Source organism: Neofelis nebulosa, chromosome 16, assembly GCF_028018385.1.
Source record: "Neofelis nebulosa isolate mNeoNeb1 chromosome 16, mNeoNeb1.pri, whole genome shotgun sequence".
Taxonomy (NCBI): Eukaryota; Metazoa; Chordata; class Mammalia; order Carnivora; family Felidae; genus Neofelis; species Neofelis nebulosa.
The window spans coordinates 22667850-22695695 of NC_080797.1; positions in this window are offsets into that span (position 1 = coordinate 22667850).

Sequence of the window (27846 nt, forward strand, 5' to 3'; positions counted from 1 at the left end):
AGGGACACATACTTATATGTATCTTAAATATGGCATACTTATTTAAACTAGTAAATAGTGGAAATCATAAATAGCTCTTAAATATCTGGTGCTATGTGGGTGTACTTATTTGGGAATTTCTGTAGTTTAATATTATGCCCAGAAGAATTTTTAAAAAATCATCACCCTCATGTAATGCTGTATGAACAGGCCATTAAAACACTCTTGATCTACAGCCAAGTTTTGCACTACAGAATTGAGATATTCTGAATAAGTATTTGTGAGTTGGGTTCTTAACTAAATCAAACCTTACCACGTTGTCTGGTTTTGCACGACATTGTCTGCTGTTTACATAGTATAGTAACCAGTTGTGGAATCGACAAGCGAAGGGGAGCATGGATGCTTTGGAGGGAGTTCAGAGAAACAGAATGATGATTAAAGACTAGAAAATCAAACCTTTGAGAAAAGATAAAAGGGACTGGGTTTCTATAGTCTGAAGAGTAAGTAACTGAAGAGTTATTTAAGAATAGTTTTCAACTTGAATGAGGAACTTTTAATAGGTAATGGTGGCTGAGGGTCCTCTGTCTCATGAAGCACGGCCAGATGTTATAGGTTTTGAGTCCAATACGAGGATATAGGTCACCTAGAGTTCATTATTGAATGATAATTATTTAATGTTTTGGTTAAATCAGAGCTGGCTCAGAGACCATCTTTCTGTAGCTTTACATGAGCACTACCCATGATTTCCAAACAGAATGAACTAGGTTTCCATAGTACTTGTAATTATATATATAATAGTATATTATCCCCATTATAGCAATATCTCCAATTCTGCGAATACTCCATTGAGCATCTTAGTGGGGTACTTACATAACCTACTTCCTATCATCAGTGCCTGGCAACTAGAAAGGACTAAATGGATTTCTGCTACATTGAGTTGAATGGATTGGGATTATTCTATAACATTTATAATTACTGTGTCCCACATATCGCAGGAGACCTATCCAACCTTTGGAGCCGGAACATACAAAATCTTCATAAAAGAGGTGGCCATTGAATTGGTTCTTGAAGGATAAAAATGATTTTTTTTTAATTTGACCAGTAAAAGTTAACAAAGAAGGGTTAAGTCTGATCAGAGAGTATAGACTGAGATGTCATGTTGGTGTGCATTGATGGTCAGTGCAATAAAAGACTAGACCAAATGGAGCATGATTATTAAGCAACATGTCAATTTTTAGGAGTTGGAATATTATGATACTCACTAATGTTTCCCAAGGTGTGTGATTTAAAATATTCAGTCTGAGAGAGCTTCATGCTTTTTATATGAAAACAAAGTTTCCATTTTTCTCAACTAAATTTGAGAAATGGGAATGTTAAATAGAATGAACCAGGTTTTTCCATTGGTAGATTTCTTCAAGTCACTGCGATGCAGAGAAGCACTGTGAATTTCCTAAAGAGGTTACCGTAGGCAGTCTTTCCCAAATGTAATTAATCACATGCCCCTTTTGTTGCTGAACAGATCAGCAGCTTGTGCAACACAGATAAACACAAGACAGAGACACTGAAGGTGAATAACATGATCAAAGTGATATTTAAAGAAGATTAATCTAGTGGTGGCACACAGGGCCAGTTGGATGGAAAAAGGGTCCAATTACAGGAGTACTGTAATTGAACAGGCATGAAATAATAGGGGTTTGAATTAAGGTCTTGCAATGGGACAAGCAACATAGGCTTGGATGGGAAAGAGACATGAAAGAATTGAATAAATTTGGTAAGTGACTGGGGTAAGGGGTAAGAAGCCAAAAGAATGAAAACTAACTCCAAAATTTCAAGCCTGGGTGGCTGGAAGAATGGTGGCACCATTGACAGAAAGAGGGAAGCCAGCCAGCAAATACATTTAGTTCTGTGTGTGAGGTGATAGCAGGGAATTAACTACAACATTTCACAGACTCTCATGGCCATAAAAGATCTCACAGGGCTTCGGGCTCATGTTCCTGTAGGCTTGTAAGCCTATAGTTTACCTATCTCAAACCATCATGGACCTTTTCACAATATTCTGGGAAGAAAGGAATCAAAAATCTTGCCCTGGGTAAGATTTTGCCATGTCCTCCAAACTAACATTGTTTTCTTTGATTAGTCAAGGACTTCTGTTTGCTACCTACAGTAATCTCTATCTTATTCAGAATGGGGAATCAGTTGTTGCTTTTCACATACAAACTTGTAATTGAAATTGAAGGAACTTATGACTTTTTAGTCTTCTCCCTTTTTCTGGAGTCATGGAATTTCTCAAACCTTTTATAAGTTGGCATTTATAGTTATAGTGATTTAAAATTTAGTCACATGTAGATCACAAGCGTTGTATAATACATAAATACATTAATAAATGGAAATCTGTTGGAAAAGAACGCTGTTAAAATGAGCTTTCTTGGCTTGGGAAACTCATGCTGTTTATAGTTTTACAAAAATATCATCTCATTTCTTTGTCAATGGTGATCTAGAGTCTAAAGGTTCCTGGATTATGCTCTTCATAAGGTATAGTAATCACACACATTTAATATACCTTATAATGCAATCTTCCGGCTCACATGCAATAAGAATGCCTGCAAAAATGATTATACAGTCGATTCATTTTAAAAAATAGTCTACGTGCTATTGAGCATTAGCCACGTAAAATAATAATATTAAGAATAAATAAATAGTTGAGTAAAGGTTTTACGTGTACCTGTAAGATTTACTGTTTTATGGGATGACCTTGAATAATATGTGTACCAGATTGACTGGAAAGTTTATGAAACTAAGTTGATATTGACCACTTCTTCTGTATCACCAAAGATACCATGTAAAGGAAACACAAAAGATAGAACACAGTTTTCAGACTACTTAGTCGCATTTAAGACTTTCAAATAAATCATCATTATAATGTGCACATATAATTGGGAGCAATCTGAAGAAATCACCATGGTCTTTTTATGAATAAGGGAAGAGGCTTCTTAATAGTTGGCATAATTTTAGGAATAGGATTTTTATATCCATACTGCATTAATAAATAAACAAAACAAGTAATGACCATTGTTCTTCCAAACATTCTTTCCTACCCTGCCATCTCATCACCCCCATCCACATAGTCTGGCCTCCACACTTCATCACAGCCACCTCAGACCTATACTGTAGGGCACATCTTGTACTTCAATTCTCTCCTGATTCTCCCTTCCTCTGTACTGAGGATTAAAGAGAGTCTTGTCAGATGCAGTTGGAATATTGGCATCTGTGTGATGTTGTATGAGCCTTAGGAGCCCAACCAAGCATCATACTTCAACTCTCTACCTTTTCTCTACAATGAGTAGCCTACTTGTTTAACTAGACTTTTAACCTGGTGTATCTGATTTTTACTACATTCCACTTTTGGCGTGAGGCCAAAGTCTGAGACCCCCCCCCCCATCTAGTCATGTGAGGCTCTGAACCCTTGCCTGATGCCCACCAACCTCTTCTTCCTCCAGATGAATCTGTCTCCTCTGTCCCTTTCATGAACTCATATGGATTGTCTTGGTTTAAAATTTGTATATACTTGATTCAAAAGAAGTCCTTTCAAGCTCTTGCTTTGGTGAAGCTTACTGTACTCACTCAAATGGACCACGTTCTTTAATTCAACTAACCTCTGTTATTGAGGATCGCTGTGAGCCCAGTTCAGAAAGTTGCCAAGTTCAGAATCAAGTTCATTGGGCCTGAGTGTGTATTTCATGGCTCTTTCTCCATCCAAAGAAGAGGGAATATGTGAGGGCCAGTTTACATTGTAATCCTCGAAAGTCGTACTTGCCTAAAAGAAATGATGAACATTGGTGGCAAAGAAGATACTAGGGGTGGGGAATCCTTAAACTCTCGCTCTCTTCCACGTTAAGATTTAGGATTCTGGTCCCAGGAATTTGATTTTCCAAATGGACATTCTTTTACTTTCCCAATATCATGCAAATGCACTCTGAAGAGTGGCAGGGGAGTGAGCAAAACCAGAATAAGGACACTTCAAAGGTCTGTAGAGGTGAATGATAGAGAAACTGAAAGCTGCAGAGTGCACATGATTACCAAGGGAGTGTTTGGCATTTTGCCATTCTGGAGGCAGAGTGAGAAATGGACCCAGCAGATCAGCCCTTCGAAGTCTAGGTGGGCCACCTTAGCTCCGGGTTCAGATGACAGAACAGCCCCTTTGAAAGTTGACTAGAAGAAAACCATGCCCTCTTTTCATTGTGGAAAGATTTTTAGCTAATAGTTCTCAACAGTATAAAAATCACCACGCTCATGGACACACACACACACACACACACACACAGAAATATTTTGTGAATCAAGGCATGATGTTGCCCCTAAATCCTTTCTGATTAAACCAATCCAGTAACACAGAAAATGCTACTAAATTAAACTCAACTGAAGAGCAAAACCCAGTAAGAACTCTGGTGCATCAGCTTGTTCCCTGTCACTGCCCTCTCTCATCATTGTTCTCCCTATGTCTGTATCTTCAATAAGAGTCCTTCATTCTTTACATAAAAAGGGGGTGGGAGGGAGGGGTGTTAGGACAAAGTCAGTTTGTTGGCAGGAACCATCAAGACTTCTGCAGGCTCAAGGCCAGTCTTTGCATAATCTCATTCCTGGCCTCAGAAGCATGTAAAAGCACAGAAACTTCCAATAGGGTCAGTCCAGGTGGATAAAGAAGCCCCACTACCAAGGATTAACAGAGAGGGTGGCAGGAAGGGCAGAGGCGAGATGAAGAATGTCAGGCGTGGATGGGGTTATGTTATAAGACTTGGGGATGTGTAATCAAAGACTCTGTTGCTCCTGGTTCCTCTTCCTCTTTTCCTCCTTCTTTCCATTGCTTTGGGTTTGGAGGAGCAAGAGAACAGTTTAGTGATGCAGATGCTGTAGTCCTGCAAGGTAATGCTCAGAAAATATTATCTTCTTACAAAGTTTTCCAGGAGGAAAAAAATAAAGATCACCTTACAGGCAAAGATGAACCTGAAATCTGTGGTTAATTTTTTTCACTGAAGATTCAGCTTAATTAATCTTGTAAAACTTTATTTAAATTTTCCAGTGGCAAGGGTGATTTTCAGTTTTAACTTTGATGCATGGGTAAACCGTAGATGGTAATATATTACAGGAAACTAGTATAGAGAACTTTTTTTTTTTCAAATTAAATTCTGTGTCTCCATTTGTTCACATTATTATTTATGACATGGCTTATCTTTAATGTATTTTATCACTATTTATCACTGTTCATCCTTGGCTACTAACAATTTCACAGTAAATTGTCTGTCTCCCTCTACTTACTGTATCTCAAGACAATCCGTAAGTCAACCCTGACCTCAACCAAACAAAATAAAACAAAGACCACTAGGAATTCAGAAAAAATTTTGGCAACAACAACAACAACAACAAAAACACTGAGGTGAAAAACTTTTTGCATGAACAGGCCTGCAGTTGAGACTTTCATATACTCTTAGTAAACATTTGAGTGTTTCCTCTAAATTATCTTCCTGAAAGCTTCATAATGAAATCTGATGGGCCTACCATTGAACCTCAGTCTACATGTTTTAACTCCAGGATTGAAGCAATAGGAAGGAAGGGGTTTCTAAATCACATAAAGGATTTTTTTGTGTGTGTGCAAAATTTTAAAACACTTTTTCTTTTTCTTTTTTATCTGTTCTTCCAATTGGAACCTCTCTGTTGTAGTTTTAGTGATTTTTATATTATTATTATTATTATTATTATTATTATTATTATTGTTTTATTAATGTCTGAGAAACTGCTTGGTAGACCTGTGACAGAGACTTGCTTTTAGTACATATGTGCCCTGGTGGTCTTGTTTTGGTATTCATAAATATTACAGCCAGACTTTTAATAGACATTCTAAACGAAAATAGAACTCAACTGGCTAACATTTAATTTTCTGTGTAAAATAAAAGAAGTAGCAAGAGACTAAAACATTGGCTGGGGCTGGCGTTCATTTGGGGAGCTCCCATAGGCTATATATCACCCTGTGTGGCTTTCATTTTCTTGGTGCAAATTGACTTAATGTGCAACATTATTAGATTAATGATGTCCCCTTGGAAGAAATGATCTTGCCAAAGAGATTTTGCTTAACTCTGCTCCTCTGCTCCACTCTGACCTTTGTGGTGGTTTGTGATCATGCAGAGAGAATGGGGTAAGATTTGGGGCTATCAGCAGCCCTGTTCTTAGTAAGGAAGCATATCTTTATCTACTTTTGCCCACAGAGAGATGAAAACTTTCAAGGGCCATACCTCATGAGTACAAGTGAGGATTCATCTCTCTAGACTGGGTTTCATTTCTGTATATTCTATAATAATACAGTTGAAAGTCTTGCCCACTTTTGCATTAGATAACTTGCACAATCAATTCCTCTTAAAATGTAGGCCTAGGAAACCATATGTTCAGTTAAATGCTTATTTGTGATTTTATAACAGGTACCTCCATATAACCTACTACTCTCCATTTTCTTTGAGAGAAAGTAACCCAGAGGCAAACTCCATTTTTGTTTCTTGGAACCATTTTATCGTGTGGTGCCTAAAGTGCAGCCTCAGGGGCCAGACTGCAGGGATTAAGTCTAGCTTCTCCACTAACTAGCTGAGTGACCTTAGACAAGTTTCAGCCTCTCTGTGCTTCAGCTTCCTTGTGTATAAAAAAGAAGTAATATGATTACCTACTTTCTTGGGTGTTATGAGGATAGTATTAAATAAGTTAATAACATATGCACAATACTTAAAAAGATCACCCAACATGTTGTAGGGTTAGTATTATTATAGAATTTATTGCATTAATTTTCATGATCTGTCCTGTTTTTGAATGCACTATTTAAATGTATGTTTTTTAAATGTTTATTCTTATTTTTGAGAGACAGAGAGAGAGAGAGAGGGAGAGAAAATGAGCAGGGGAGGGGCAGAGAGAGAGGGAGACACAGAATCCAAAGCAGGCTCCCGGCTCTGAGCTATCCGCACAGAGCTGGACACAGACCTCGAACCATGAACTGCCAGATGATGACATGAGCCCAAGTCAGACGCTTAACCAATGGAGCCACCCAGGTGCCCCTAAATGAATATATTTTTAATAAGGAATTTCTTTTTTTTTTAAGTTTATCTATTTTTGAGATGGGGGAGGGTCAGAGAGAGAGGAAGAGATTTGATCCCAAGCAGGCTCCGTGCTATCAGCGGAGACCCTAACCTGGGGCTCAAACTCAGGAACCAAACTGTGATATCATGACCTGAGCCAATATCAGGAGTTGGATGCTTAGCTGCTGAGCCACCCAGGCACCCCTATTTAAATATATTTTGATTTTGTAGGCTGCTTTAACCTCATCTTAAATGCAGAGTGTCTGAATTATTTTAACAAATAATACATATTAATCTATTCTAACCATAAAATGACAATGCATAATTACTAGGTAAAATTTGGAATTATGGAAAATTGTAAAGAGGAAATTAAATAAAAATCAACTATAATTCTACTGAATGAAATAGCTTTTGAATTTTTATATATTTATTTCAGCCTCTTAAATAATTTACCATGGGGTTTAAATTATATATTCTGATTTTTTTTTATTTAAAATATATGTGAACTTTTTTTAAAGTTTATTTATTTATTTTGAGAGAGAGAGCTTGCAGGAGGGGCAGAGAAAGAAGGAGAGAAAGAGAATCCCAAGCAGGCTCTGCACTGTCAGCACAGACCCCAATATGGGCACAAATCCATGAACTGTGAGATCATCAAAGAGCCAAAACTCAAGAGTCAGGTGCTCAACCAATTGAGCCACCCAGGCACCCCCTAAAGTCATTAAATATTCTTAGAAACATGATTTTTAAGGACTGCATGAAATTCTTTTTATAGGACTACACCATTAATATATCCAACAAGTGAGTATTCAGTATAAGTGAATTAAAAAAAAAAAAAACACAAAGTTGCCACTTCCAGGAAGAGAATGATGAGGCATTGTCTACTTGTGAGCTGAGTCAAATGAACACTTTTTAATATTGGACTTCGTTTCTCCTATTGCCCTAAGAAGTTATGAAAGCAAAAAGATGTATTCTCAACTTCACCAAACTCTCCAGATCATTAGATTCTCACACTTACGGTCACATAAAATTTTCTCCACTCCCGATAGAGTTTTATATTGGGCAAACCTTGCTGATAATGACAGATACTTGAATGTCAAAATACAGCACAATGCAAGTAGCTTAAGGCTCTGGCTTTCTCTCCGCCAGTTATGGTTTCTAGGAAGAAGGTATTGCTCATCACTATGGCTGACCATTCCTCCATTCTTTAAATAAAATGTTTTTTAATGTTTATTTAGTTTTGAGAGAGAGAGAGAGTGGGGGGGGGGAGGGGCAGAGAGAGAGAGGGAGACACAGAATCTGAAAGTCTCCAAGCTCTGTGCTGTCATCACAGATCCCAACATGGGGCTTGAACTCTGGAACAGCGAGATCATGACCTAGGCTGACGTCGGACGCTTAACCAACTGAGCCACCCAGGTGCCCCATCCTTTATTCTTCAAAACATAGACAGGATTTTGAATTGTACCTTGGTTGCCCAGGTTACCCAGTGGTCTTTTTAAAGCCCTTTTGGCAGGAGGGACAAGAAAATACCCTTTTTAGATATTTCTGGCTTTTTAGTCCTCATCCTTACTAGATACATACAGATTGATGAATACATTTTCTAGACTCCAAATGTCAACGTGTATTTTTAGTATTGTGCTATACGTGGAAGATACTGATAAAAAGTGTCGTCCTGGCATGCTTACTAAAGTAACAGTGATGGAACAATCCCATGTGATTAGGGCTCTGATAGGGCTGGATGCAATAGGGAAAGGATACATTTCTTAAGGAAGATGCCGTAACGTTTCAAGAGTTGTCAGACAGCTTCAAAGACACTGGTAATGCTTAGGTTGTTTTTTGAAGGGTGTTGTATCAGGTAGAGTATGCAATATGGTAACCAAGGCCTTAAACCTTTGTGGCTCAACATAGTAAAAGGTTATTTATCACTCCTACTAAGTCTCACATGAATGTTCTTCATCAGGTGCCCTCCAAACTCTTCTCCAAGTGATAAGCCAGGAAGCCCCAATCCCTCCATTATGTGATATGCTATTTCCTAGGAAGGTGAAAGTTTCCAGGGGCCTTCTGTATCTAACTGGCAAATGGGCTAGTAGAGAGAGTATGGAGGGTCATAAGAGGGCCAGTCTTGAAAGTGGCATTCTTACTGATGCATGCATCGTATTGGCTAGCACTCAGTCACAAGGAGGTATGTCTCAGCTGTGGGCCCAGGCGACGAAGGGAGTGTTGTGTTGTACGTTTAGCAGAGTCTTTGCCAGAGAGGTGGAATTTTCTACACAAACAATAGACAATACGGGTTATTGTAAATGGAATTGTACATTTAAAACTTCTCAATTTGGGGCGCCTGCGTGGCTCAGTCGGTTAAGTGTCCAACTTCGGCTCGGGTCATGATCTCACGGTGCGTGGGTTCGAGCCCCACGTCGGGCTCTGTGCCGACAGCTCAGAGCCTGGAGCCTGCTTGGGATTCTGTGTCTCCCTCCCCTCAGCTCCTCCCCTGCTCACACTCTGTCTCTCTCTCAAAAGAAATAAAGATTTAAAAAAATTTGTTTTTAATTTCTCAATTTGAAGAGCAAGCCCTTAGGATTGAGAAATAAAGGAGATGGGGGTATTTCTATAGTGAACTGATCTATATGTGACATTTCTATGTGTTGCGTTTGGTTTCTTTCTTTACATATTTATCTGTTAGGTATTCAAATATATGTATATAAAAATATATGTATATATTTGTTTGTTTTGTTTTGTTTTTTATTTTTCTTCCTGGAAAAGTTTAAATCACTTCTTCAGTACCACATATGCTGGTACATTTTCTATCTGACCTCAAACTTGGGAGTTCTCCAAAATTTATACTGAAAGTCTTCTAGGCCTAGGGCTCAATGGAATACAAAATCGTTCTTACTTAAGAAAATAATTAATCAGCTTATTGATGAAGTTAGTCTAGGAGAGCGTTTAGTCTCTAAAGAAAATGAAGGAGGGGTGCCTGGGTGGTTCAGTAGGTTGAGTGTCCAGCTCTTGGTTTTGGCTCAGGTCATGATCTCATGGTTCGTGAGTTAAGCCCCTGCTTGGGATTCTGTCTCTCTCTCCCTCTCTCTCCCTCTCTCTCCCTCTCTCTCCCTCTCTCTCTGCCCCTCCCATTCTCACGCTCTCTCTCAAAATAAATAAATAAACCTAAAAAAATGAAGGAAAAAACACAAAAATAATGTTGCATATGTAAATAATTTCTGGTAGTATAAGGATGAATTAAAATCTGTCTGCCCATCAGAGAGCTTTTATTTTAGATGATTCTTCTTTATTCCAAACTTAAGTATGTTAAATGAAGCGTCCAGAATAACATTAAGTTTTACAATTATTAACAGCTTGCACATGAAGCCTACATCTTACTTTAGAATGTAATTGCTCCTCGCAGATAATTGCAGAAGGGATAAAGTGTAGACACACACACACACACACACACACACACACACACACACATTTTTCTTTGCCCTGGATGGTAGAGCATATGATTCATGATCTAAGAAACGAGCAAAAAAATCTAGCTGTTTGTTTTCTGGCCTCTTGGGTTAAAATCAAGGTCTCTAGCATTGCTTTCATGAAGGGTGGTGTTATGTTTTTTGAGGGGAGGCATGGGAAGAGGTGGTGGATGGTTAATATTTCAAAAAGGTAGCAATTACCTGATAACAGAAAGCAGCGTGGACTGTGTCTTGTTACCGCTCATTTCGGAGGTGCCAAACCTGCACGGACATCATCGCCATTACGGCTTCAGTTGGCTGAGGTCACCTTGGTTCACGTGTTTTATACATTGGTACCCTTCTCCTTATTACTTGCCAAACAAACCTTTTTATTTTTGCACACGTTTATGTTGATCTTGTGGTTTCTGAAATTGGATTCTGGCTCCTGGAGGCCTGAGTTTCCACAGCAACTGGAGGCCTTATCTGCTACTGGTTCTTGGCAGGCAGACAACCAGGTCTTTGAGTTTACTTTGGGTTTTTTTGCTTTTTTTTTTTTTAACTTTTTCTTCTTCTCTCCTATTTTTCCTACACCCTGTCATTTAAGCATTACATAATTAATTGCGTACATCCTGTGCCACATGCAATCGCCATGGCTTTGAAGTCCCAGTAGATCATTTTATAGAGCAGTGGGTGCCATTTTAAAAGAGAAAAAATAATGAAGACCTGGCGCCAGGGTATGGCTGTGTAGATTTTAGCGTGTCCTTCTCCAGGTATGATAAAGAAACCTGGGCACCTTCTGTTTGTTTTTCCGCATTTCCTTTCCAAACTGGCCTTTTCGATATATAGGAAAGACCTCAGAACGGAGTTTGTTATTTTTCTCTCTGAAGCTAATTCCTTTTCCAAAACCAGCATGAACTGCCTCATTTGGTGCTGAAGCGAGGTCTGCTTTTTTTTTTTTTTTTTTCCTTGCAAATTGGAAAGAAAAGAATTCTGATTTAGCATCATGTCATTTGGAGGCTGCTACTGGTCCAGCCAGAGCGGAAAAAACAACAGACAAACAAGAAAAAAAATACCGTCCCCCTTATTTAGACGCTATTAAAGTTTAGCAACAATAAATGATCTCATCACCTTCTTAATGTTTTTTTAAAAAATACATGTAATCATTTGCTTCAGTGAAAAGAACAAATTTATTGGGATAAGCTTTCAGAATCTCTATGAAAAGGATACACTCACTTTGGAAAGCAGAAATGTGTGGGTTTAGAGAAAAAATAGATTCAAGTGTTTTAAAAGTTTAATTAGCATTCGTTTTTGTTGATAAAGAGCAAATATACGACTACATAGATATACATATATGTATGCATGTATACATATACTATATCTATCTATGTATATATATAGTTTATATAGTTGGCAATTTTGTTCTCTTCCTAGGGAAAACACACCCAAATAATAATCGCTAGAAAAATAAATGGAATCCCATTAGTTGGCAAAGTAAAATGTTGGTGGATTTTTTGGTAGTGGTGGTATAACTTTCAGTATAGCCAGAATCTAATCTTTGGTACCTCTATCTACATCTTTTACATCTTCTTTTTCCCTTTTTCATGTTTGAACTTTTTCACTCTCTTGTGTGGTGTGCCCTGTATGCTCACATCCCCTGATGAGGGCAATTCCACAGGTAAAATCACTCCATTTCCTGAAGTTTTCCAAACATTCACCTCATCCAAACTTATGTACCTAGTGTCCCATTGCCTCAGGGAATTTTTTCTTCCCGCCCGAGCAAATGTAAGGAGCAAATTTTCACTTATTAGTGTTTAGCCTTGCATCTTAGGATTTAGGCTGCAGCTCAAACCTTTTTAGAAAAGACCTTTATGGTCAACTTACCTAAGCATCACACCCTCCATCTGCCCCTCCAACCCCATCTATTCTTGTAATCTCTTTTATTGTATCATTTCATGTATTCATTTATATAATTATGTAATGATAATTTTTTAATTGGGTAGCTGGTGTATTCTCCATTATTTAGTCTAAAAAATGGAGAATAATTCATTGATTAATTTGTTCCAGAAATGTTCACTGAGCCTCAACACTGTATCAGGCAATGTGAATGGTCCTGGGGAATATGATGATAACTAAAATGGCCATAACCTCTTGCCATCAAACTGTATGTTGTCTAGAGACAGAAACGTATGAAAGAGTAAAAGTGAGTCAAAGAATTATAGAGGCAATGTAACATGGTTTAGTAACTGCTAGGGCATGATGTTTGCAAGATGTTGTGGGCCACTGGAGTCTTTGAGGACCGCAAAAAATGTAAAGGAGAATATGATATTTAAGCAGAAACAGGAAATACAAATAATAGTTACCCAGGTAAAATTTGAGGAATGAGATTTAGGTAAAGGCAATAGCATTCCTAAAGCCCCTAAACCCAAATGTAAGGGAGAGTAGGATATCCTGGCAACACTTCAATTGGTTCTGAATGGCCAGAAAACAATGTGCAGGAAAGAGTGGCAATACATGAGGCCATGAGCCAGGTAATGAAGGTCCTTTTAGCTATGCTACAGTAACCCACTGAAATTGATTAAGAAAGGGAAAGCATGATTGGATTTTTATTTTAGAGATTAATCCACAAAGGATCACTTAAAAGAAGAGAATGCTAACAGCATGGAAAGTAGTAAGGGGTATAGGAAAATAATCCAAGAGAGCCAAAAATGAGAGTTAGAATCAACTAGCAAAGTGGCTATGGGGAAGGGAAGTGTATAAATGTAAGAACGACTTAGGAGGTATCATGGTTCTCACTAGATGAGAGAACAGGGAATATTATGGTTTAGAATTCTAGATGGATGGTGTCTACTCTATTTACATTAAGGGATTCTTTCAAGAATCATATTAGATAATGCATACTAAAACTATTATTTTTAGTTGAATACAACACTAAAATGTAAGAAAAAAAACACTAAAATGTAAGAAAAAAAAAGTTGTAGAACTGTTTATACAGCGAGACTGCCATTTTGTTATTGAGAGAGAATATCCTGATACTTAAGAGCAAATGTGACGTTTGAATAGGCCTTTTTTGAGTTTTATTTATTTATTTTTATTTATTATTGAAGTACAGTTGACATACAATGTTATATTAGCTTCAGATGTAGAACATACTGATTTGACAATTCTCCACATTACTCAGTGATTACCATGATAAATGTAATCATTATCTGTAACCAAACAACATTATTATTGTATTAATGACTGTATCTTCTATGCTGTACTTTTCATCCCCTTGACTTGTTATAACCAGAAGTTTGCACATCCTAATCCCCTTCACCTATTTCGGCTTTTGCCCCACCTACCTCCCCTCTGGCAACCACCAGTTTGTTCTCTGTATTTAAGAGTATGTTTGTTGTTTTGTTTGTTTGTTTGTTCATTTGTTTTGACTTTTAGATTCCACATATAAGAGAAATCACATGGTATATTTCTTTTTCTGTCTGACTTCACTTAACATAATACCTTTTAGGTCCATCCATATTGTCACAAATGGCAAGATCTCATTCTTTTTTATGACTGAGAAATATTCCATTGAATAAGTGTACCACATCTTCTTTATCCGTTCATCTATAGGCAAACATTTGTGTTGCTTCCATAGCTTGGCTATTGTAAATAATGCTATGAGAAACATAGTGGTGCATTTCAAATTAGTGTTTTTATTTTCTTTAGGTAAGTACCCAGTAGTGGAATTACTGGATCGTATGGCATTTCTATTTTTAATTTTTTGAGGAAATGCCATAGTGTTTTCCACAGTGGACGTTCCCACCAACAGTGCACAAATGTTTCCTTTTCTCCACATCCTCACCAACACTTGTTATTTCTTGTTTTTTTTCATAGTAGCCATTCTGACTGGTGTGAGGTAATATCTCTCCTTGTAGTCTTGATTTGTATTTCCCTGACGATTATTGAGCGTCTTTTCATGTGTCTATTGGCTATCTGTATGGCTCCTTTGGAAACATGTTGAATAGGGCATTTGGATAAGAAGACATGTACACATGCTCTTTCTCAATCAACTATAGATATTTGTTTCCTCTGTAATGTGCAAAACAGTTAACTGCATTTTAATCATGAGTCTTATTTTGTCAGCAGAAAAGCGATCAAGGACGGTATAAAGTTTTAGCATCAGATTATGCCGTAACTGATAACAGGCTTATAAGAAGGAAGACATGGCTTTAAATTTTGGCAACCAAATAATTTACTAGCCAAAGTGGACGCTTTGAAAGTGAGAAGGCATGCTATTAGTAATACCAGGACAATAAGCACAGACACATTGGGATATATGATCATCTCAGTGAGGATTCTTCATGGTGTATAAAATGAGTTGGGTCACATTACATGTGTAATGATTAATTTTATGTGCCCAGATATTTGGTTAAACATTATTTCTAGGTGTGTCTGTAAGGGTGTTTCTGGATGAGATTGACATTTGAATCTATAAACTGAGTAGAGCAGACTGTTCTCCCCATTGTGGGTGGACCTCATCCAATCCATTAAGGCTTGAACAGAATAAAAATTCTCTCTCTCTGCTTGGCTGACTTTAAGCTGGGACATTAATCTTCATCTGCCTTTGGACTTGACTGGAACTGGAACTTAGACCATCAACACACCTACTTCCCAGTTCTTTGGTCTCAAACAGGAACCACTGACTGTCTGAATTTCTGAATTTCTCGGCCTCTGTATTCATGTGAGCCAATTCCTTATAGTAAATCTCTTTCTATCCATGTTATTGGTTCTGTTTCTGTGAAGAACCCTAATACACATCCTACCTGGTACATAGTAAGTATCCAGCAAATGTTAGGTGAATCAAAACAGCTGTCACAAAATATCTGCCACTCTCGTGGATACAATCCTAAGAGTGGGATTACTGGGCCACAGAGTAGGTGTATATTGAATTTCTTAGAACTGATAAGTTTTCTAAAATAATTGTGCCATTTTAAATCCCCAGCAGCACTACATGAGAGTTTCAATTTCCCCGTATTCTTGCCACACTTGGTTTTGTCAGTCTTTAAATTTAGTGATTCTGATGGATGTATAGCAATACTTTATACTGTTTTAACTTGTATTTCTCTGGTGTTGATCAGTCTTAGACAGCCACTGGTTCTTGCAGTAGCTTCTGTGTTAAAAATCACTGGCTTTGGACTTAGATTGGGATAGACTCTCTGCCTTTCACTTTCTCATCCATAGATCAGAAACAGTGTCTATCTCATAACTTTTGTGTTAGACTTAAATTAATCTAGTGAATGTAAAATGGGAAAGATCCAACAAATACTAGCTTTCATTGTTACTAAGCCAGGAACCAAGGATAAAACATATTTAAGCAGTAGGAATACCACCAAACAGGAACACTGTGTAGACCATTTCTGGGGAAGATGTTCATGACTTGCACTTGCTCTTTATTTCCAGAAATAGCAAATAAGAGCATGAGCCCTGAAGAAGTCAGACAGTCTACCCTGGATTGCTTTACAAGATCACTACTTCCCACTGTTTAAACTTGACTTAACTTCCGTTTCTTTCTATATAAAACTTGGGACATGGTAGAATCTAGTCCATGGGGTTGTGAGAATTAAATGGGGTAATCCATATAAAGCACGTAGAAAAGAGCTTATCTTTCCATAATTGTAGTGAACTTTTATTGCATGCTTCCGAATACATGCCAAGAGTTAGGGATCCATTGTTGGAACAAGATGGACTTTATATAGCTGAGTAATTCTTGATCCTCTCTGCCTCTCACTCCCCCATCCAAACCCAGGAACTTGCCCATCTCCACTGCTTCCTCCTTGATTCCAACTACCGTTTTATCTCACTGGATGAGCAGAAGAGCCTGAAACTTTGGCTTCTTCCACTCTTGGACCCCTACAGCTCATCGCCCTACTTGGATCTTTCCAATGGCTTTCTGTTACACTTGGTCAAAAACCCAAATCCCTTTCTTTGGTCCAAAAGGACCTCCAGGACGTGAACCTTGATTCTCTTTTCAATTCCATCTTACTTTACTTCCCTTTTTAACTACGTTCTTCCCACATTGGCCTTCTTTTTGTTTCTTAAGCACGTTAAACTCATTCTAGACTCAGGGCCCCACACACTTTCTATTTCCTCCGTCTGGAACTTCCTTTTCTGAAATCCTCACTGGGCTGACCCTTTTGCATCAATCATATCTTAGAAGAAATGTCACTTTCTCAGGGAGACCTTCCCCAAATACCTGATAGAAGGTAGTTCTTCTCAATCGTTTCCTTCTCCTTTATACATACATCATCCTCAATCTCTCTAAATCCCATTACCCTATTTTACTTTTCTCAATACTTGTCATTATCTGAAATGATCATGTTTGTTTGTTTACTAGTTTGTTGCCTTTCTTCACTTATTAGAAGGCAAATCCCTTAGGGTATATGACTTTTTCTCATATACTCACTGCTGTAACTTCAGCAATTAACATAGTGTCTAACTCAGACACACTAGATAAATAAAACATTTATTTGTTCATGTATTATATACATTAAATAATAAATAAATATATATAAAATAAAATATATAATACCTCTGATGCAGAACTATCTAAAAGCCTTAGCTACTTAACAACGCACAATCATTTTAGCTGAATGAATCCGCTAATGGAAATCAAGGGCTAGGAAATTATGGTCCCAGTTTTGAGGTGTTTAGTGCAAAGATTCCCTAAGAATGATGACAATGGGTTGATCTCGTACTTATGAGTAAGAAGCATCAATGCCGACCATCTCTATCTCGTATAACAGATGTTCTTGTTAAGTGTTCCTCAGAATTAAATTCTGTCTTGTTTGTTCATCCTAAACTTGAGAAGAATGAGCAAAGTTCCAATTGATGGCACATTTCTTACCTAGGAAATATTTCCAGTCTGTGCACTTTTATTAAAGACTGGCTACTGGCAGAAAGACGAGCCAAGTTTTGGAGCCTGGATGTGGGCAGAGAACCACAGATAGCTTCTCTGTATTGGAACTCTACATTTGTTTGCTCTGTTCAGTGGCAACCAATGTATAATAAGAGAGAGGAAAAAATCCTGTATTATTTATTAAGCATGCACCTAAGACCATGCTACTTTTTTATCTTAATTTTTCTTTTCCTTCTGATAACCCTAAATGGTAGATTGTATTAGCCTCTTTACATTGATGCTGAAAGATTCAATTATTTACCCAAGATGACAACTACAAGGCAGAAGAGATTTTTTTTCCCAAAAAAATTATTGACTAGAGTATATAACCTCAGGTTTCAAAATTCAAAAACATACAATATCTATATAGTGTTAAATCCTCTGTTCTTGCCACCATACTGACTACCTTTTCATCAAAGGCCCAAATGACACAGAAAGAAGAGAACAGATCATGGCCCAAGATAGGTTAGTTATGCTGCTTCCTTAATGTTGATAAAAGCCATCCATATCAAGCCCTAAGTACATATAAATCACTTACATCTACCAGATGCATCAGGGTGTGTGTGTGTGTGTGTGTGTGTGTGTGTGTGCGTGTGTGTGTATACTTGTACATTTATGGACCTCCAACCACTAAGTAAGATCAGTAGTACAAGATATATCAATAGAATTCAGTTTTATTAACTATGGCATATGGATGTTTAGCACGTGGCCATATGTTTCTCACAAAATGTAACTTCTAATCTGAGCACATCACTGCAATTATTTCTTCCCAGCAACAGTCCATATCCTATTTCTTTCTCTGAGGGTCTGCTTTTAGTTCTATTTCCACCTAAGTTTCACTTGTCTCTAGCAACACCTCTTTTTTTTTTTAACAAAACTTGGAAATATGGGGTGTTATGCTGAGGCTGAAATATTCCATATTTTTCTTCCATGAAACCCTGATTGGCAACAGTCAGCGATTGTCTCTCTTTTCCAGCACTAGGCTTGAGCCAGGATCAAAATATTCATGAATAATTCGCAAATAATTAAATTCTTCAGGTTTTGTTCTTGTTCACAGGAGCAAAGTAATTTTGGTCTCCTTATGGATTAGATTATCTGTAAAGGTCATGATTTAAGCAGTTTCTTTTTCAGATGTGATTCCTTTGAATGTGTGGCCCGATAGGACTCGAAGCAGCACAGGGTCTGTGTTTTCTCTGTAAATAAAAGCCTACAAAATTTCAACAAGTCAGCCCTTGTATGCCACATGGAGAGATTGATGACAAACCACATTATTTTCCCCCTTAATACAACAGCTCACGATCACAAATGCACTTTCTCAGAACACTGATTTACTTTACATCCACAGTGTACGAGATGTCAGGTAAGTCAGTTACCTCTCTAAAGATCCCAACCTTCACACAGGAAAGCTATCAGTGTAAATTAGTACTATTTTTTTTAAATATTCAAAATAAGGATTAAATTTTCAAAATAAAAAATTCACTGTTTTACTATTTTGCTTTAGTAAAAGCAAATATAACACGTGGCCAACTGTCTACCGAAATATATACCATCACACACACAAATATTTGTATTGTTCCTCTTCAAAATCACAGTTAGAAAAAGGCAAGGACAGAGTTTAAGATAGGTGTCGCTATACAGATAGTTACATTCAAAAGAATACTTCAAAAATTCAGAAATCTCAAATCTTTCAGATTTTAATGGGATTTTAATTTGTGTTGTCTGACAGAAACAGCGGCCAGTGAAGTGCTCTGTCCTGGTGACCACCACTGTGTTTATAAAAATGGCATAGTTTCTTATCAGGTCATTAGACCTTTACCCAGCCTGCATATTCACAGACTCAACCAATACTTTTACTGACTGACAAACGTTTACACTGCTGTCTCGAATTTCTTTATCTTTTATGTTCTACATTTCTGAAAGTAAACAAATGATTAGTCTTGGAAAGTTAGTGAGCCAGGGTTCTGATGCTATATCTCTAAGAGTTACCTTTGGAGTAAATTTTGGCTTCAGGGTACTTCCTGCCCAAAACGTATTCCTCACCGTCCTGCCAAGTTTCCAAAATTTCCACCCTTTTGGATTGTCCTTTTTTAGTTAAGGCAGTGTCACCAAAAGTTGATGAGGCAACAGAGCTACTCTGCTAATGTGCTAGGTTGGATTCTTTTGTCTGGTTAGTTAAGTCAGAGGAAAGAAGAACCTGCATTAATGTAAAAAAATAATGTAGGAGAAAGACATTCTGATCGGGGAAAACCGGTTCTGCAATTGGAAAAAATCTGAAGAACCCAATTAATGGGACCAGGATAGATAGATAGATAGATAGATAGAGATAGAGATAGAGATAGATAGATATAGATACAGGTGATGTAGATGTATTCATAGATGTAGATATGTAGCTGAGGATGTGTGTGTTGGGAGCAGGGGTGGTGCTGAGAAATTGGCAGATATTAACAACTTTAGCAGTCTCCTCCCAGGAAAGACTCTGAAAGGGATATAGAAAAATTTTAAATACATTTACATACTTGGCCCTTCTGCCTAATCTATTAGGTAGACAGAATTAGACCTCTGTTATAAACAAACAGATCACAAAATTTTTGTTATTCCAGGTTATAACCATTGTGATTGGGTTAGAAATATATTTATAAGAATTTAATTCTTTTTTTATGTTTTTTTTTTATTTTACTTATTTTGAGAGAGAGACAGCATGAGCAGGGGAGGGGCAGAGAGAGGGAGAGAGAAAGAATCCCAAGCAGGCTCTGCACTTTGAGTGCAGAGCCTGATGTGGGGCTCAAACTCACGAACTGTGAGATCATGACCTGAGCCTAAACCAAGAGTTGGACGCTTAACTGACTGAGCCACTCAGGCATCCCTATAAAAATTTAATTCTAAGTGGGTATTTTACAGAACTATGATATATTTTTTTAAATTAATTTCAAACTTATAGAATTTCTTGCTTCATATTTTCTTAAAATGTACCTACTCTTTGAATGTGTTGAGGAAAATGCTAACTATTCCACAGAAAACTAAAAACAAAATTAATGTCCAAGAAAATATGTTTTCCACAAATCCACTCTTTTCCTATAGGCCTGTGGGTTACTAGTGGTAAGGTTGTACATTTTGGACCTCTATGCCTGATTTGAATCTTAAATTCACCATTTACTAGCAGTGTTATATTGGGCAAGTGATGTTAATTCCACGTGCCTCGGGGGTTTTTTTACATGTAAAAGGGAATAATGATAATTCCTGTTTCATAGGAACCACTTACAAATAACTCAGTAAACATTTGAAAATTGCTCACCATGTTTCCTGCCACATAGCGAGCGCTATTTAGGTGTTTCTTAAATAAGTTACATCATCTTCTAGGTCCCAAGTACTAGAAACTGAAAACCTGATAATTCTTTCTAGACTCTTCTTTCTAAATTATCTTCCATGTCACTCTCATAGTTACCTTCTCCTTCCCAGTCACTTCTGTTGCCTTAGTTCAGACCCCATCATTTCTTAAAACCATCTTCTAATAGATCTCTCTGTCTCAAATCTTCAATAATCACACACACCAACCTTTAATAATCCTTTCTGTAGTGTCATCTTTATACAAGACATATTTAACTAACTCTCTTCCAATCATGAATACTTTTTCATTGATTGACTTCCCCTTACCTTCCCCATTTGTCACTCCTTCTGTTCCTTCAAATAAGACTTCGGGGCTGAAGGAGATCCTCTCTCCCTGTGGTCACGACCCTTACAACAAAAACTTCTGCCATCTTAAATGTACTGGACTTGTGTTCCTGTTTTCTCACTCTTGGGATGAGTGGGGGCTGCACTGATCCGCCAGCTGATGATAAGGATCGCTACATGTACAGAGGCACTCTCAACCTGCAGGCCATATTCATTCTCATTTACTCCATGTACTAAACATCCTAGGGTCTTATATTAGGGTGCTCCAGAGAAGCAAAACCAAAAGAAATAGAAAAGAGATTTATTATGAATGTTTGTCTCATGTGATTAGGGAGGCCATGATTTGCTGTCTGCAAACTCAACACTCAGAAAAACCAATGGTGTAGTTCCTGTCCCAGTGTGAAGACCTGAGAACGAAGGGAGCTGATGATGTAAGTCCCAGTCCAAGGAAAATCCATGTCCCAGCTCAAGCAGGCAGACAAGTAGGGAATGAATCCTCCCTTCCTCTGCCTTTTGTTCTATTCAGGCCCAGATGGATTGGATGACGTCCACTGATGCTGGGAAGGGCCATCCACACTAGTGATCCCACAGATTCAGTTGCCAGTCTCATCCAGAAACACCCTCACAGGCACACCGGAAATAATGTTAAATCTGGGCACCTGGTGGTGCAAGCAAGTTGACACATAAAATTAGCTACCCCAGGTCTTTGGAGGGAGTTTCACTCTTCTCTAATTGCTCTATTTGTGCATAAATGAGGTTAATTCCTGGGGAAACATGTAGACAACTTATGTTGGCTTCCGGTTTAGGCTCATTTCTGCAATCCAACATTGGTGGTGATATAGTTGATATTTGGACTTCTATTTGACCTCTCAATCTATTTGTCAATCTGTTTAGAATCCATGAGGAAGTGGTGAGTGGTATGAATAATTGGCCTTCCTCAGAAAACCAATATTAATGATATATCCCAGCTAATTTATGAGGATATTTGTTTCCCAAAGAAGTTACAACAGGAGATCTTGCTTACTATGTAGGGCCGATTACATTCCTTTGGTCCAAAATTTCTCATTCAACCTTAGCACTGTTGACATTTTGGGCTGGGTGACTTTTGTAGTGTAAGGCTGTCGTGTATATTGTAAGATGTCCAGAACAATCCTTGGCATCTACTCACTAGATGCTGGTAGCACTCCTGTAGATGATGATCAAAAATGTCTCTAGACATTGCCAAATGCCCCCCTTTGGGGGGGGGCAGTATTGCACTGGTAAAGTACCCTTGCTTTAGTCTAAGTACCTACGGAGGTTCAAGAGAAAATGAAAATTAGCAGAGAGTATGTGGTAAAGGCAGAAACGTGGTAACGTTCGGGATCTCTTAGGTGACATTCAGAGATCTCTCAGGATCTCTTCAAAATGTAGAATCATTTTGATGTCTGCAGGCTGCAAGAGAGTAGCTGGGATTTTACCTGAAGTAACTGGGAACGTTTTCCCTTTCCGGGTTAGAAAAAGAACAACACGTGGCCCATCATTCCTGGAGATTGTCTCATAATTTAAAAAGGAACTATGGAAATGTGTGCATTCACGGCCTTTAACTCAGTCTTCTTAATAATGCCTTCTTTAAACTGGATGATCCCACATTCATCCATCACTGAGTGACTTGGCAAGTTTATATAAGTCTCATCTATGAAATAGGTTTGGTAATAGTCACAGACATCAAATGACTTTCGTGAGATTACAAACCATAACATAGGCAGAGACCTCAGCTAAATACTTGGCACATCTGAAGTGTTCAATAGCTATTACTCTCGTTACTATTGTGTGAACAGCTACCCAAAATACGTGGGTCCAGAAGAGCTAACAATGATGAATGGATGGCAAGCCCTGATAAGTATAATTGTAACATCCCACATCCAGTAGCTGCATGAACTTTGACTAAAAGAAGTATATAGGCTTTATTCCTAAAACCAGTAATTTCCACAGAAAAGGCATTACACACTGCCAGTATCTTCATCTTGCTTTTACTGGGAAGGCTCGCGCGCGCGCGCAAGCACACACACACACACACACACACACACACACACACACACGCTTTGTTGAAACTTGAGTGTATCACTGTTCTGTCTAAATCAGTGATTCTCAACCAGGCCTGATTTTGCTCCCCCTGCTCATGGGACATCTGCCAGTGTCTGACAACATTTCTGGTTTGGGGAGAATGCTACTATATCTAGTGGGTAGAGACCAGGGATTACACTAGGCATTTTTGAACTAGCAGGCTATCCCCCCTAGCAAAGAATGATCAGACCCAAAATGTAGAGTAAGAAATCCTGCTCTGTTCATGTGAGTTTCCCAGACACCAAGAAACAGTCTCTAGGAAGTTGTATTATGACCTCATCACCTGCCATCCCAATGCTTTTCACTGTCACTTAGGTTTTATTCAGGATGTACTGTGGCTATCAAGTTAGCAGCTAGATGTGCATCATGTGTACCTGTTTATGACCTTCAGGAGCAGTTTTTTTAAAATACTTTCTCAAGATTATTTTGTCTTTTTTTTTATATATAATTTAAGGACTGGGTTAATATTGTGTAAGCCTCAAGTCTATTCCAGTCCAAAAATTGATATTTGTTTTTTTCCCCCGAAATTGTTTTGTGGCATATTCTCAAACACTTAAGCCCACTATTGTAAACTAGCATTGCAAGCTTTTATTTTTATTTTTATTTTTAAAAATTTATTTATTTATTTTGAGAGAGAGAGAGAGAGAGAAAGAAAGTGGGGGAGGCAGAGAGAGAAGGAGATAGAATCCCAAGCAGGCTCCGCACTGAGCAGATACGGACAGATGGCGGGGCTCAAACTCACAAATGGTGGGATCGTGACCTGAGCTGAAATCAAGGGTCAGACATTTAACTGACCTGAGCCACCCAAGCACCCCAAGTATTATAGCAAACTTCTGAAAGAAAAATAATTGAACATCTTTCAAAAGCCAAACCCCTCTATCACTTGCTATGCTTTCAGCTGGGATCCCTCCTGCGGACTGTCTCATCACTGTGGAAGAACCCTAGAGGAACCGTGATGAGACAGTTGCCACTAAGACGTCCTGGGGATTCCTGACAGGAGTCAAAGGAAGGCAAGGCCTGTGTTGTGTTTCTTCATCCCCCCCACCGCACCCCCTCTGAAAAGCAGGGAGACTAAAAAGCAATAAAGCAAATGGCGTTTCCTACAGGTAGCCTTAAATCATTCAACACAGAAGTCTTCAGGGAGCTACCCGGTTCCTCTTTCCTTCCCAGAATGAGCTTTCTGGCTAAATGCTCCTTATCCAGCCCTGAGTGTCTTCACCTGGCCCTCCAAGGGCTTTTATCCAGACGGGTCCGAGTATAACAGCATCCTTGCTTCTTCAGAAATGGGTCTTGACCCATGCATCACATTCAAAGACTTTTTCAATTGCTCCCCAGCGGGAAGAACGGAGCGCTCTGTTTTGCTTGTGATAATGTGCTAATCTCCAAGACCCAACATAAATTCTCTTGCATTGTCATTTGTCAACGTAGCAATATGGAGCCAGGGGGGGAAAAAAAAGAAGGGGAAGGCAGTTGGGGGGAGTAGAGTAATGACAGAAAGAAAACTTGGCCTTCATTTTTTGTTCCTTCGTGCAGAACTTTCCCTTCCCTTCTTAATCTGTAAAACATCTGACAGAAAGGGCACTGCAAGCACAAATAAATAAATAATTCTCCGTGATGCTCCCCTCTGGTTTTTTTGTTGGGTCAACATTTTAGACAGCGAAATATAAGCAGGAATGAAGATAATTTACACAGAAGTCCCCAGTTTGATGCTGGAAGCTTTGTGGACCTGTCTTCTGCACATTTTCACAACCTGCTCCAACAATATCAGGTGGAGAGTTTGGGGATTGTGGGAGTAAAGCCTTTTAAGGTTGTCCTGGCTTTGCTGCAGGAAAAAAAAATTGAGACAATAGCAGTAAACAAGGTGCTATTTTCTCCCATTGGTGATAACTTGGAGAAAATGAATAAACAGGACATTTTTGTTCATTGCTGTTTTAGGAGCTTTATGGAGGCCTAATTTACATACCACAAAATTCACTCGTTTTAAGTGTACAACTCAGTGATATTTAGTAAATTCACCAAGTTGTGGAAGCATCACTACCATCTGAGGTTAGAACATTTCCACCATCTGCATGGGATTCCTGGTGCCCGTTGACAGTCACCACCCTTTCCTAAGACAAATCCCAGGACACCTGTGATCTGTTTTCTGTGTCTATAGATTTGCATGTTTGGCATATTTCATAGAAATGGAATTATACACTGTGTAGTCAGTCTGTGTGTCTGACTGCTTTCACTGAGCCCAATGATTTTGAGGCTTATCTGTGTTGTGCAGGTCAGTATTCTATGCCTTTTTTTTTTTTTTTCTAATGAATAGTATTGCACTGAAATACCACATTGTGCTTATCCATTCACCAATGTATGGGCATTTGGAATAAAATTGATTTCGAAAATATCAGCAATGACGCTGTGTCAACATGGTATTAAATTAGAGAGCTTGTGTAAAGAACATGTTTCACAGCTGAGGCAAAAAGTATTCACTGTAGAGGCCAGAAAACTCTCCACCCGGTTCTTTGTCTATGGGTGGAGGCTTCTCTGAATATGCACTTCCAAGATACTGAAAGTACGTGTTATAGTCCAGTGCACAGTAAAAAACTAAGGAAGTCGCTGGACTTAGCTCGAAGCAAATTTTTACTGAAATGACTGGTAAATTTCACATGACCCAGTTTTCTCACTGCCTGCTCAACACTATTCTGAGAGTCCTAGGAGTGCTAAATAAATAGAAGAGATGGAGTTTGAAGCTCCTAATCAAGTTTGAAACCAACCAAATAGAATTTAGGAAATTCTATGCTTAAGGCGTCATCCTTAGCATACTGAACAAGTTCGTTCAGTACATGAGTGATAAAACTAGACAGAAAGTTTGTCAGTTATTCTGACAACAAATATTGTGATAAAAACCACTTACCTAGGTTCCCAAGACAGAACTTCCAATAGGATAAAAGTGATTAATGTAAGTATGGACATTTTTATTATTAATTTTGTTTTTGATCATAAAAATAAATTATTTTTGTTATTGTGGCCAACATGTGCCAAGTTTTCTGCTTGGTGATTTATATGCATTTTTATATTTCTCATCAAATTATCCTGATTCTATTCATGAGAAGAATTCTATTGATGAGAAGTAAGGTTCAGAAGGGAGGTATAAAGTCATTTGTCTAATGTGATGTGATTAGTAAGAGTTGGACTAAAAACTCAAAAGACTAAAACTGGCTTCCCAAGTCATACCCACATATGTGTGCGCATGCACACACACACACACACACACACACACACAAATTTAGTTTACAGCAAAAAAAAAAAAATTAGAATGGATCAAAGGGAGACATTTTCTTTTTTTTTAACGTTTATTCATTTTTGAGAGAGGACCAGCAAGGAAGGGGCAAAGAGGAGGACAGAGGATCTGAAGAGGGCTTCTTGCTGACAGCAGTGAGCCTGATGCGGGGCTTGAACTCACAAACCACGAGGTCATGACCTGAGCTGAAGTAGGAAGCGCAACCAGCTGAGCTATGCAGGCGCCCCCAAAGGGAGACGTTTCTAACATTGAGAAACATGCAGCACTGAAACATAGTTCGCCTTCGAAACTTGTAGAACCCACGAATTAATTAATTTAATGGACCATATTGGTATGGTATCTTTTAATTGGAATGGTGAGTGACTACAGAAAGCTGCTTCTGGAAAGATGATTCTGTGTTTCTCTTCTTACATTCATAGAACCAAGGGGACAGCTATTGACTTGTTTTTTTGTTTTTTGTTTTTGTTTTTCTTTTTAAAGACAGAGAGAGAGAGTGAGCAAGTTGGGGAGAGGAAGCAGAGGGAGAGAGAGAATCCCAAGCAGGTTGCATGCTCAGTTCAGAACCCAACATAGGGCTCGATCCCATGACCCTGGGATCATGACTTGAGCCAAAATTAAGAGGTGCTCGACCTACTGAGTCACCCAGGCACCCCAAATCCTTTTCCATTCTTACTTAATGGAAGTCCTTGAATGTCAAAGTGGCATCAGGTGTTTGATTCCAAAGGCAAGGAATCAAACCCAATTGGATTGTAGTCTGAAGAGGCAAGGATAGAAGTTTCCCTGCTATCATCAGCCTTCCAGTCAGTTGTGATTCAGGTCTCTCACGCTCCTGTTAGCACATCCATCAATTACCTTTTGAGGAAACAGTGAGAACTTGAGCCTTGATATCCAGGAGTTGTGAGCACAAAGACAGATTTGCCGGGATTCTCTGTTACTGCCTGATGCGGAGTTTTCTAAAGGGTGGAAAAGTGAAAAGAAATCTCTTCTATCTCCCACTCTCTACCACTTATCAGGTTCTAGTCATAACTTCTCTCTCTCTCTCTCTCTCTCTCTCTCTCCCTCTTCCCTTCCCTCTCCCAATCTTTGTTTTGTGTCTTAGTTTTAAAAGAAATGTTGTTGTTTTTTTTTTAAATGACCGCTAAAATAAAATTACAGACCTGAACACTGGTGTTCTGTCTCTGTCTTCAGGCTCCTTGCCACAGAGTAAATGATTTATTTATTAGGACAGAAAAAAAATAGGAAGTGACATTTTTTACAGACATTGTCAACAAGATTACTTGACCTTTGAGATAAGCCAAGGTATAAAAAGGAAGGATTCTTTCTAAGGCT